Source organism: Trachurus japonicus, chromosome 5 (assembly GCF_045865225.1).
Source record: "Trachurus japonicus isolate A0001 chromosome 5, Traja_1.0".
NCBI classification, from domain to species: domain Eukaryota; kingdom Metazoa; phylum Chordata; class Actinopteri; order Carangiformes; family Carangidae; genus Trachurus; species Trachurus japonicus.
In genome coordinates this window covers 17,008,099-17,020,654 of record NC_140911.1, presented here as the reverse complement: position 1 = coordinate 17,020,654, position 12,556 = coordinate 17,008,099, and the positions used below count along the sequence as shown (strand labels likewise).

At 40.0% G+C, this 12,556-nt stretch overlaps 2 long non-coding RNA genes across 2 annotated transcripts; one reads left to right on the top strand and one right to left on the bottom strand.

The window, feature by feature from the left end:
* Window positions 1-424: 424 nt before the first annotated feature.
* On the top strand, window positions 425-2,152 carry LOC146987408 (uncharacterized). The gene is made up of 4 exons (XR_015035926.1): window positions 425-614; window positions 877-957; window positions 1,068-1,183; window positions 2,072-2,152. It is a non-coding gene; the product is annotated as an uncharacterized LOC146987408 (long non-coding RNA).
* Window positions 2,153-11,047: 8,895 nt separating this feature from the next.
* LOC146987407 (uncharacterized) lies at window positions 11,048-12,327 on the bottom strand. Its single transcript, XR_015035925.1, has 3 exons — window positions 12,244-12,327; window positions 12,018-12,133; window positions 11,048-11,128 (listed from the first exon to the last, which is right to left on the bottom strand). It is a non-coding gene; the product is annotated as an uncharacterized LOC146987407 (long non-coding RNA).
* Window positions 12,328-12,556: the final 229 nt, after the last annotated feature.

The following is a 12,556-nucleotide window of genomic DNA, read 5'->3' as shown; positions in this document are numbered from 1 at the left end:
CCGCGGTGCTGAAAGACGCCGTGAGCTCCCCTCCCATTGGATAACTGAACCTCGTCCCATTTGCAGCTGAATTCGTATATTTATACAGCAATTTGGCCGCAAAAATAACATTTCAACATATTTTTTATGACATTTCTAACGAAAAATGTGTGTTTTACTTTCAAAATCTATGTTGAACGAATTCAAATTATGTTTTGTTTGGCAAATTGAACCTGTTAAAATGTGTACAAAATGTTCATTCAGCTTTCTGGCCATAAAAACAACATTTCGGGATATATCTGGCATTGTTTGATGACATTTCTAGCGAGAAATGTATGTTTTACTCTCTAAATATATGTTGAATGAAAGCAGATGTCGTGGTTGTTTTAAACGCTATTTTATGAATGTATTTTTTTTTTTTTTCATTATTGTGTAGGCCAACGTTTGGTGCATTATTTTAATCATTAACGTTATATTTATTCAGTTAATGTGTATTTCGTTTGTTAGTTATTACGAAGATTGCTCAGATTTCCATCGTTGCTATGGTTACAGTGAACGATCAGCTGATTTCATTGTGACTGACGTAGCTTCCGGCAAGTCCGTCATCGTCTCACCGACAGGCAGCCCCCGTTCAGGTAACGTAGGCCTAAACAAACAACATGGAAAATTGTGATTAAATAATTAACAGTTAAAGCTATTTTACCTCCAAAAACCAGCCAGTGTCGTCAACCACAAACAAAGTTTGACAGATGTGGTTGATCAAAGTTGTTAAACTGGCTGACTTTACTAGCTGCACTGTTTGATGTAGATTTTAATGATTAGGCTAACGTTAACATAGCTAGGCTAACATTAATGCTACATGCCAGCCCTCACTGTACTTTTCTCACTGTTTTACAGGTAACAGATAATACCTACAATGGCTACAGCTGAAGCTGAGTTCAATGAGATGCTCAGTAAAACGAAGAGCCTGACACAAAGGTAATTTAATATCTTATTCCATGCATGGGGATCAGATATTATGATGCATTTGTGCAGGAATTCTGTGTGGTTAACTGCATTACTTTGATTATATTGTGTGTTTTTTTTAGGTCAAAAAAGAGGACAAAGGCATCAGACCTGCCACGATGGAGAAAACGTGATGATCATCTCTGTGTCCTTGAGGAGACCGGTGTGGAGATGCTTGATGAACAAGAGCCAGGATTTGGTATGTGATCATGATAATTTGTGCATCATTATTCTTATTTTGGTAGAAAAACATCATGTTAGGATTTCTATGCGGATGTACCAGTCCAAGAAGCTTTCTGAAGTCTGTAGTAGTTGTAGTCGTAGGCCTGCACACCTCAACATCACCATAATACTTCATTTAGAATGTGATTTTCACAGGGCCTGATTTAAGCCACAGTACCACCTTAAATTAGCTCAGTGCAGCATCACACCGGTGCTCTTACCAATCATATTTCCAACACACGCAACATAACACCACCTGAGAACTCTCGCCTAAACTTCATATGGATGCTGGCAGAAAATGGAGTATGCCAGGGTGGGCTGGCTTATGCAATATTTACAATTGCCACCTTTAATTCTACATATAAGTGTATTTTCAATTATTCTGTCAACAGACTGGCAAAGTGTGTTTGAACACCGTTTTACCAGAGTTTTATGGAGTGGGTGATAAGCTCTTTCAAGGTGGACAAGCTGTGCGCAGAATAGAGGATGACACTTGTTGGAAATTCCCACGGGTCACGTGATTCTCGCGGGATGGGAGTCAAAGTTTTATTAATCCTGTGATTGGGACGGGACGGGAATAAAAATCAACGGGAGCGGGCAGGAGCGGAAACTCCATTAATAGATGATGATTTTCAGCCGTGTTAAACAACCAAAAGGACAGATGCGTCCATTTTTGCCGTCATCTTTCAGTGAGCCAAAACTATTTTGGCTTGCGTGAGTTAGTTAAATGGGGAGTGGGTGCAGGAGACACACAATAATGACAAAATGCAACATTTTTGCAACATGTTTGGGTTCATTCAACTGAGATGGACATAAATGGACATGGTGTGACCAATGTACTGTTTTTATTTTTTATTTTCTCCAGCTCTGAGGAAGGGGGCTACTTTGACGGGTGCTTCTCTGCAATGATGATGACTTCCAAATGAGGGCCAAGCATGTACAGTAAGTGCTTTTGTGTATTTTCCACATAGATTCTCATTGAACTTCTTGTACTACTTGAAAGTTTATTTTTAAAATAACATTAGAAACTTTTTGTCTTTGTATGCACCAGGAAAGGGCATCTGTGGTCGGTCTCAGCTGAATGCAGCAAAGGCGAGGACAACGAGGAGGACTAGGGGAGTAGCTCAAGCCTTGATGAGCAGGTGTGTATCATATAAGAGTTATGCCATCATGGCATTATTCTTTGTGCTCTAAATATGTATGTATATCCACACATCAGCTGACCCACACTATAGGCCCAGTTCCAATCCGCCCCCTAAAGACTCAAGCCCTGAACCCTCACTGACTAAAGTGACGTCAGATCTAAGACAGAGTGTGAGAGTCTGTGAGGGTCCAGATGCTGTAAACATGACTGGAACAGCACTCTCACGACACGTTACCTTGACAACAAAATGTTGTTGACTCCGGTCATGAAATGATAATTCAATTTGCCTTGATGAGCAGGTGTGTATCATATAAGAGTTATGCCATCATGGCATTATTCTTTGTGCTCTAAATATGTACAGGCAAGTACCGTATAATAACATTCTTATTCTTGTTGATAGTCCTAACTATATTCTCCTAAATCTATGCAACCAACATGTTTCACTGTTTAAGCTGACACACTATACTCTTCTCTACAAGTCATTTTGCACTTCATCTATTCACAACCGTACTACACTTGAATAATTGATTAAGGTTTCACTAACTCACTTTCACAGACTAACAAAAACCCAGCAGTTGAATGAATCTATCTATTGGGCTCTTTTGGTTTTGTTTTGTTTGTTTGTTTTTTGAAAGAAGACAATAAGAGTTTAATTGCAATTTTACTTACTACTTTATGTGTGACTGTTAATATATTTTCACCATCAGTACAACAATTACTGCTATTAATGCTGTATGCAATCCTACAGGGGAGAGATCTTCGCATATCCCATGTTCTCAAGTCCTCCAGTCTTCTGTATGGACGTAGTTGGCAAGTACTGGTCCTAATACAGCCTGAATACAGCCACCTGACCACCATGACGTCCTTGTTGTCTGTGCTTTATGCCAAGGCATATGGCATCAAGTGAGAGGTAACTGTAACTGTTTCAGCACTTTCAGCTGACTGACACTATACTCTTCTCTCCAAGTTATTTAGCACTTTATCTGTTAACAACTGTACTACACTTGAATGAAAATCAGTGTTGATCAAGGGTCAAGATCTTGTATACAGGGATGCACATGTACAGGCAGGTGTATATGCATTCACACACATCCATTATGTAGATAGCATCACTAACATTAAGAATTGCTCAAATTATTTTCTAAGTATTAATATTTGTATTCATGTCATTTAATATTTGTATTCATGTCATTCATGGATGTCTCTATCAAAACAAGTGTTTTAGTCATTTCAGTAATTTAGCTTTTTGTGCTTTTATGCTAAACTTACAAACTTTCACTCATTTCCAGACTGTGACGTCCACATAAACCTGTAGAGCTTCCCTTATTCCAAGATTGTGGGGCAAAGGATTACCAAAGTAAGTTGTCCTTGTGGTGGTTGTTGTTTCTGTTGTTTTTAGTTGAATACTGTTTACTAGTGTGCAGATATTACAAGGGCTTCTACCAACACTTCTCATCTTTTCAGGGTTTTATGTAGGCTACATGAACCATTTAATATACACATTCACCATGCAGAGGAGGATTGGGCAAGTTGAGCATAGGAACATCTAAGTTGAGTCCCCCCCAACCCCCACCAGCTCCCACCTCCCCCTTTACTTCATATTCCACCTGTCCAGGTGGCAGGTGAACACAAACTGCAGTGACCTGCTGCTGAGCCACCAACTCACTGAGCTTTGGGGAGTTTTGTGATTACATTGCATCTTGGGAAGAATCCTTCATCTTTCTCTTTTAAAGTAATACATGGCTCACCATAAACAGCAGCTTGTTTTCAGCAGCGTACTAACTGTAATCATAAACATCCAGAATCCTGATTTAGTAATCAGGACAAGTAAAGACAAAATACATTCATTTAGGAGCATCAAGTGAGCATATGTAGAGGCTACAGTCCTCACTGCAGGCGGCCCCGGTTCGAATCCTGCATCGGGCAGTCCTTTCCTGCATGTCACCCCCCCCCCCCCTCTCTCTCTCTCTCTCTCCCCATTTCCTGTCTCTCTCAACTGAACTAAAAAAAGGAAAAATATAAAAATACATTCATGTAGTGTATGGGGCAGGTGGCACAACGTACCCCGCAGTTACCATATTGACTTTAATACTTCCCACAGCTAAAAAGGTTCAACTGATGCATACTACACATTTATAATAATCTCTTTTTGTCTAAACACAATTCTCATGAAACTTGTGATTGACAAAAATTCACTTTCGAGAGTAAAAATGGTTTTTCGGACATAGATGTCTAACCGTTTAACCCATGTGGTTCTTACGTCACAAATTCCATGAAATGATGCCTTCCTCTGTCCTCCTAAATATCTGGTCACATGCTCTATTTTTCTTAATGGTTCCCTAGCAACAAGGGGTGGCTCAGCTTGCCCAATGCTGCGTACCACAGTCTCCCCCACAGATTTACTGCAAACTTTCTATAATCACCATTTCACCACACACAGTTTAAAGTTAAGATCTTGTGTTATAATAGCCTGACAAGCCAGACTATATCATTAAAATGTCTAGTCTGGCAACGACCGGTAGACCTCGGCTCAATCCCGGGGGCGGGATGAAGGCTGTCTTTCAAACTGCCTCTGCACGTAATGGGGTAGTGCTTGAGCCTTACGACCAATCAGAGCAAAGAGCAGGATGCCGTTAGCCTGACAAGCCAATTAAAATGTATGTCGTCATGGCGTTAAGCCCGCCCAACGACTCTCTAAACAGATAGAGCGCTGTGATTGGTCAACACAATATTTTTGCTGCCGCTAGGGTTGCGTCTAGATTTCTAGGCTAATGTTATAATATATATTATTATAGATTATTATTTCTGCTTATTTTTTGTATTAATTTTCAGTCATTTTGGTTATTGGTTGTTTTTCAGGGGATAAGCGAGGTGAAGGTGAAATGGATGCCCTGCTCGAAGAGGTACAGTATGTATGTTGTGTCATCATAGATGCATTACCACAAATGCAACATCTCAAATTCTGTGCACAACTTTGCCATGAAGCGTAGCTGTATGAGAGGCTTCTGGGTTACAGGGTGAACATTCATGCTGGAGTAACAGATATAGTTCAGAACACTGTAGTTACCAATCAACATTGAATGCAAGTAACACCATACAGTATTTCTAAAAGAAGTGTGTATGTCATGTTCAACATCATGTTTAATTCATGATTCATTGATACTAAAGCAACTGTTACTAAAAAGAATTTCTCTTTTTTCCATTTCTTCTTTCTCGTAGCAACATGATGGAGAGATTCCTGGGTGCCACACAAACAGCTTAAAACAATGTACAATTATGTGGTTAATGATTATAGTTATATTGTTATGAATGATTGAGTGGTGGATTAGTTGATAGATTGGTTAGTTATGCTTATCCAATTGTACAGTTTTTGTGTGTTTTTGTCCTTTTAATCATTTTTTAAACGGTAGTCCATGAGTTCATCAGTTGTAGGCTAAATAATACTGTATTCATGTTTGAAAATCTCTTCCCACAGATAACAAAATAAAAGTATCTGCATTCATCAACCCGAATGGAAAATATGCATGCCTGTTAATTGAAGAAATGTAGTACATTTGAAACACTATGTTCTCCAGAGTACAGTTTACCTTGTAGTATGTGTTAAATAAAGGTTGCCTAGACTGTCATCTTTCAGATTTCGTTTTTATGAGCATTTGCATATAAGCCCATCTTGACAAGTCCATCAGTGGAAGAAGAGAAGACCAAGAAGGAAGGGCTGATCTCACTCAACCAACACGATTGACTGCTTCATGGCCAGAGGATATTTCAACAGTGATCCAACTTCCCAAACACAGCCACTGCAATACTGACAATAACTATAGACAAAAACAATGGTTTCTGTGTGTGTGTGTTTTGTACAAATGAAACCGCAATCACTAATACCTTTCACTAATGCCTTGGAGAAAAGGAAGGTGAGGAGACCATATGGCTTTCAGCCATTATAGAGTAAGGTGTTATAACAGATTTATAACAGAGTTATGTAATAATTTTTTATATACTTGGGGAGGAGGGGTATCCCATCCAACATACAGTGCACTTGTGATTGTAAGACTGTAACATATCCTAAATTTGGGGGAGGGGCTAACACAAATCAAAACTGCAGTATCAATTTGGTGTAGATTTATAAGAGAAATTTAGATTTATAGATAGATTTTTATCAGGGCAAGTGGGAAAATTGTATAGAATGATTGGTTAGGCTATTTAAAGTTTTGTTCTCTGCTGCTGACCTCCTTTCTGGGCAGTCGGGGCATCCTAATTAGAGAGAGGACAGCTGGTCTTCCTTGTCTGACCTTTGTGTAGATGTAGATTATGAGGAAAATTAGTCTAAACTGGTCAAAATTTTAAAGTCTAAGAGTGTATAAGTCAGACACCAACATCTTGAACAATTTTTGGCCACTCACTACCCCTGAAAACATGTTTGACTGATTTCATCCAGTTAGGCCCATAGATAGGGCTAGGAACGTATATCTCAAAGGGCCATAGTTTTCAAGCAAGATGAAAATTAAACTTTGTCGTAGGACAACAATGAAGACATCGTTGGAAAGGTCTTGACCTAGGGAGTAACATGTGTCAGTATGAAAACTTAGGTCAGCTCTTGCTCCCCACAAGTGACCTTTGAACCTTGATCCTGACACACTTTTAAAGGCTTCTAGAGCAGCAACAAAATGTGCTACAGACAAGTTATACACATTTTTGGAAAGCTCTTGACCTCTACTATCAGGTCCAATGGCAAACCAGCAGGAAGGGGTCAAGAATAGGGTCAAATATGGCACAAAACACATTTTCTCCCTTTTAACAGGAACACACATCAAATCTGACCAAACATATGTGCTCGGCACCCCAGAAAACCTATAAAAAGATTACAATGTTCCTGGTCTTAGATAAACATAATAGGGAAAACACATTAGAACTACAACCAATATGGCTGAGCGCACATACAGTCAACGTGTCACTATGGCAACATGTAGTTCTTGTGTCGTTCTCCTGGGTTGGGGTTGGGGTTGTCACACTAGGGTTCAGAAAGTGTCTATTCGCTCATTCTTTAACAAAAAACGCATAACCATGACAGATATGTTTATATCGTGAGAGATTGTATGTTATAAAATATAAAAATAGTAATGTATTAGTGCTAGTTTAGACGTGATTTCTACCACGCTGTTTCGCGGTCTGAACGGGATGCGTTCAAAGGCAATAGGATTAGGCAACGTTTCAAAACGGAACACCCAAGCATCATTCCTCGACACATTTTTGTTGCTATAAAGTGAGAGTGTTGTTTGAAGACTGTGTTCATAAAATGTGGCTTAAAAAATATGCAACCAGATGGGTTAATAGCCAGTTTAGCTTACATTAGAGCATTGAGCTATTGAACGCAGCCCAAGGTGCCCAAGGCACACAACAGAGAGGTTACAAGAAGTTGTCAGAGAGGAAATTTACTATATCAATTTTATCAATAAAAGATGGCTACATCTATCCAATGCAATATGGTGAAAAACTCAAAAGATTGCAGATTTCAGTGTAGCCTATTGAAATGAAATTATTATAATATATATTGGAATATGGTGATAGAAAGAAAATTGTGTTTTATATACTAACGTTTCTGTACATTTGCAGGGTCAAGAAGTGAAGGAATCAAGGTCATTTGATTTGAATTCATTTAATTGTCATATTATAACACAGGGTGGTAAAAACAAAACTTAAAGAGTCATTTTCATACTACAGATAAAGAATACATACACAGATCATTACAACTAGAATAAAACATGGTTAAGTAAGACCATCTACACATATTTATACACACATACACATTTAGTGGTGGAAAATCTAACCACTTACGGCATTGCAAGTTTATCTGTATAGCCTGTTTTTACAAACACTTTGTCTCCAAGGTCATTACATAGCAACAACATCCTCTGCCCTTAGACCCTCACATCCACTGAGGAAAAACTTCAGAGAGAAAAAAACAGGAGAAACTTCAGGATGAGCAGCAGAGGGATCCCACACCCAGGACAGCCAGACGGGACATAGATGTTGGACATAGAGCATACAGGACATATAGTATACAGAGAAGAAAACAGTTCACAACAAGCAATAGGAAGTACTAAACTTTACAGTTTTGAGGAAAAACTTTTAATCTACTTTGTCGTTGACTACAACCCACAGTACTGTGGTGATGAAAAATGGTCACGAAATAAACAAAGCCCTATACACCTGGCCTGATCTGTTTCACAAGAATGTATTAATTTATCTCCTCCTTGTGGGTCTCTAGGCTTTGCCTTTGCCTGTGGAGATGCTGGTGTGTCTGGTGCAAAGAGAAGCTAAAGACTTTCATGAGCCCCTGTTGGTCACTTTTTGAGTCGGGTTTTAACTGTTTTAGTATCATGTTGTGCTCACTTACTGTAACTAACAACAATGTAGTCGGACTATTCCACTAAAATACCTGAAATACAATAGTCATGTAATGCTAAAATGTAGTGAAATGTAAATCATAACTCTATAACAATGTGTAACAGCCTAAAACAAACCTCCCTTACTCATGAGCTTAGTGATAATGGCAGTCCTGGAGAGGAAAGAGTTGCCCATTTCCTCCACCAACGTAGATCCAGCTCCATCCTGGTTGTCTGCTCCCCACTTTATCTGTCATTTAAAGAACAGTGCACTTCATTAGTCTGAGTCTGAGTGGAACATTCATCAGTTTGTTTGAGCGTTGTAATCCAGCACGCAGCGCTCACTGGATTTGAAACTTTCCAATGACTGTCAGCATTATCATGCTGAGTTTCACCTTTAATAATGATAAACCATGTATTACCTTGTGTCTTATGGGTTGCAGAATTCAATACAATTATGTAAACATCATCAAATTATAGCTAATAAGAACTGTTAAATAAATATCACTGTAATTGGCTATGAAACAAATAATAAATAAAATGATATTGCAGTTGATGCCATATGCCTTGGGATAAAGCACAGACAACAAGGACTTCATGGCAGTCAGGTGGCTGCATTCTGGGCAGCCTTCACTTAGTATAGTTGCGTACACCCTTAATAGCAGTAATTGTTGTTGTACTGATGGCAAACATATTAACAGTCACACAAAAAAGATGAAGCTAATATTGTAGTTTCAAAAAAAAGAGCCCAATAGATAAATTCATTCAACTGGGTTTTTGTTAGTCTGTGAAAGTTACACAGATTTTCATTCAAGTGTAGTACAGTTGTGAATAGATGAAGTGCAAAATAACTTGGAGAGAAGAGTATGGCCCAATTCCAATCCGAGCCCTTACGGACACACTGACTTAGGGTGCACTCACACTAGGCACACTAGACTAAAGTCCTGATTCTATTGCCAGTGTGAGTGCAAGTGAACCGTGCCTGAGCACGGTACACTTCCCTGGCCCGGCACGGTTGGTGAGGTGTGCACGGTACGCTTGGCCAGGAATGCGTACAGGAATGCGTACAGTAATGCGTCGCGGGCTCGTTCTCCACCTCGTGTCTGCAACCGCGTGTAAACAACAGTCACGATTGCGTCGCGCCATAAACATAGCTAGTTGACATCGCTTTGATTAAACTTCAAGATGTTACCATGACAACCGGTCAAACAATTAAAAAGCGCTGTTCTTTCTGCAGTCAGAGCGCATCCGCCGTGTTGGTATATCAACGTGATGACGTACGTGTCGGAGGCAACCGTGTGAGTGCGGGCCAGCGGAGGACAGGGGAGGGGGGGCATTCGGGCTTCAGCACGGCACGGATCAACTGGCCCTAGTGTGAGTGTGTCCTTAGAGGCGCATTCACGGGAATTCCGTGAGAGTGTGAGGGCTGTTCCGTTGTCAGATCACCAAGTCAGTGAATGAGCCCTTACTGCCCCCTTACCGTAAGTCAGCACCGATGCTGACTTTGGGTAGGGGAATTACCCACAGTTCATAGCGTTGTGAAGTCAAACACATGAGATGCCGTCGGAACGCAAGTGTTAAAAAAAAAAGCAAAAAGCAAATAAGCAAACGTAGTCAGAGAGAGCTCTGCCGCTCTCTTTATTGTTAATGGACAGGGGCAACAAAAAAATAAAAAAAGAAGTTTACCGTCAGTATTAACGTGTGCAGTTTGCACACGTTAATACTGACGGTAGTAGTACTGCAGAGTATTGATGATAATTTGATCAGATCTGATCCAGGAACATTTTGTTTTGAGTCCGTCCCCCTCACACACTTTGTGCGTGTTGAAATTACAGTAAATTATCATTTCATGACCGGAGTCAACAACATTTTGTTGTCAAGGTAACGTGTCGTGAGAGTGCTGTTCCAGTCATGTTTACAGCATCTGGACCCTCACAGACTCTCACACTCTGTCTTAGATCTGACGTCACTTTAGTCAGTGAGGGTTCAGGGCTTGAGTCTTTAGGGGGCGGATTGGAACTGGGCCTATAGTGTGGGTCAGCTGATGTGTGGATATACATACATATTTAGAGCACAAAGAATAATGCCATGATGGCATAACTCTTATATGATACACACCTGCTCATCAAGGCTTGAGCTACTCCCCTAGTCCTCCTCGTTGTCCTCGCCTTTGCTGCATTCAGCTGAGACCGACCACAGATGCCCTTTCCTGGTGCATACAAAGACAAAAAGTTTCTAATGTTATTTTAAAAATAAACTTTCAAGTAGTACAAGAAGTTCAATGAGAATCTATGTGGAAAATACACAAAAGCACTTACTGTACATGCTTGGCCCTCATTTGGAAGTCATCATCATTGCAGAGAAGCACCCGTCAAAGTAGCCCCCTTCCTCAGAGCTGGAGAAAATAAAAAATAAAAACAGTACATTGGTCACACCATGTCCATTTATGTCCATCTCAGTTGAATGAACCCAAACATGTTGCAAAAATGTTGCATTTTGTCATTATTGTGTGTCTCCTGCACCCACTCCCCATTTAACTAACTCACGCAAGCCAAAATAGTTTTGGCTCACTGAAAGATGACGGCAAAAAATGGACGCATCTGTCCTTTTGGTTGTTTAACACGGCTGAAAATCATCATCTATTAATGGAGTTTCCGCTCCTGCCCGCTCCCGTTGATTTTTATTCCCGTCCCGTCCCAATCACAGGATTAATAAAACTTTGACTCCCATCCCGCGAGAATCACGTGACCCGTGGGAATTTCCAACAAGTGTCATCCTCTATTCTGCGCACAGCTTGTCCACCTTGAAAGAGCTTATCACCCACTCCATAAAACTCTGGTAAAACGGTGTTCAAACACACTTTGCCAGTCTGTTGACAGAATAATTGAAAATACACTTATAAGTAGAATTAAAGGTGGCAACTGTAAATATTGCATAAGCCAGCCCACCCTGGCATACTCCATTTTCTGCCAGCATCCATATGAAGTTTAGGCGAGAGTTCTCAGGTGGTGTTATGTTGCGTGTGTTGGAAATATGATTGGTAAGAGCACCGGTGTGATGCTGCACTGAGCTAATTTAAGGTGGTACTGTGGCTTAAATCAGGCCCTGTGAAAATCACATTCTAAATGAAGTATTATGGTGATGTTGAGGTGTGCAGGCCTACGACTACAACTACTACAGACTTCAGAAAGCTTCTTGGACTGGTACATCCGCATAGAAATCCTAACATGATGTTTTTCTACCAAAATAAGAATAATGATGCACAAATTATCATGATCACATACCAAATCCTGGCTCTTGTTCATCAAGCATCTCCACACCGGTCTCCTCAAGGACACAGAGATGATCATCACGTTTTCTCCATCGTGGCAGGTCTGATGCCTTTGTCCTCTTTTTTGACCTAAAAAAAACACACAATATAATCAAAGTAATGCAGTTAACCACACAGAATTCCTGCACAAATGCATCATAATATCTGATCCCCATGCATGGAATAAGATATTAAATTACCTTTGTGTCAGGCTCTTCGTTTTACTGAGCATCTCATTGAACTCAGCTTCAGCTGTAGCCATTGTAGGTATTATCTGTTACCTGTAAAACAGTGAGAAAAGTACAGTGAGGGCTGGCATGTAGCATTAATGTTAGCCTAGCTATGTTAACGTTAGCCATTAAAATCTACATCAAACAGTGCAGCTAGTAAAGTCAGCCAGTTTAACAACTTTGATCAACCACATCTGTCAAACTTTGTTTGTGGTTGACGACACTGGCTGGTTTTTGGAGGTAAAATAGCTTTAACTGTTAATTATTTAATCACAATTTTCCA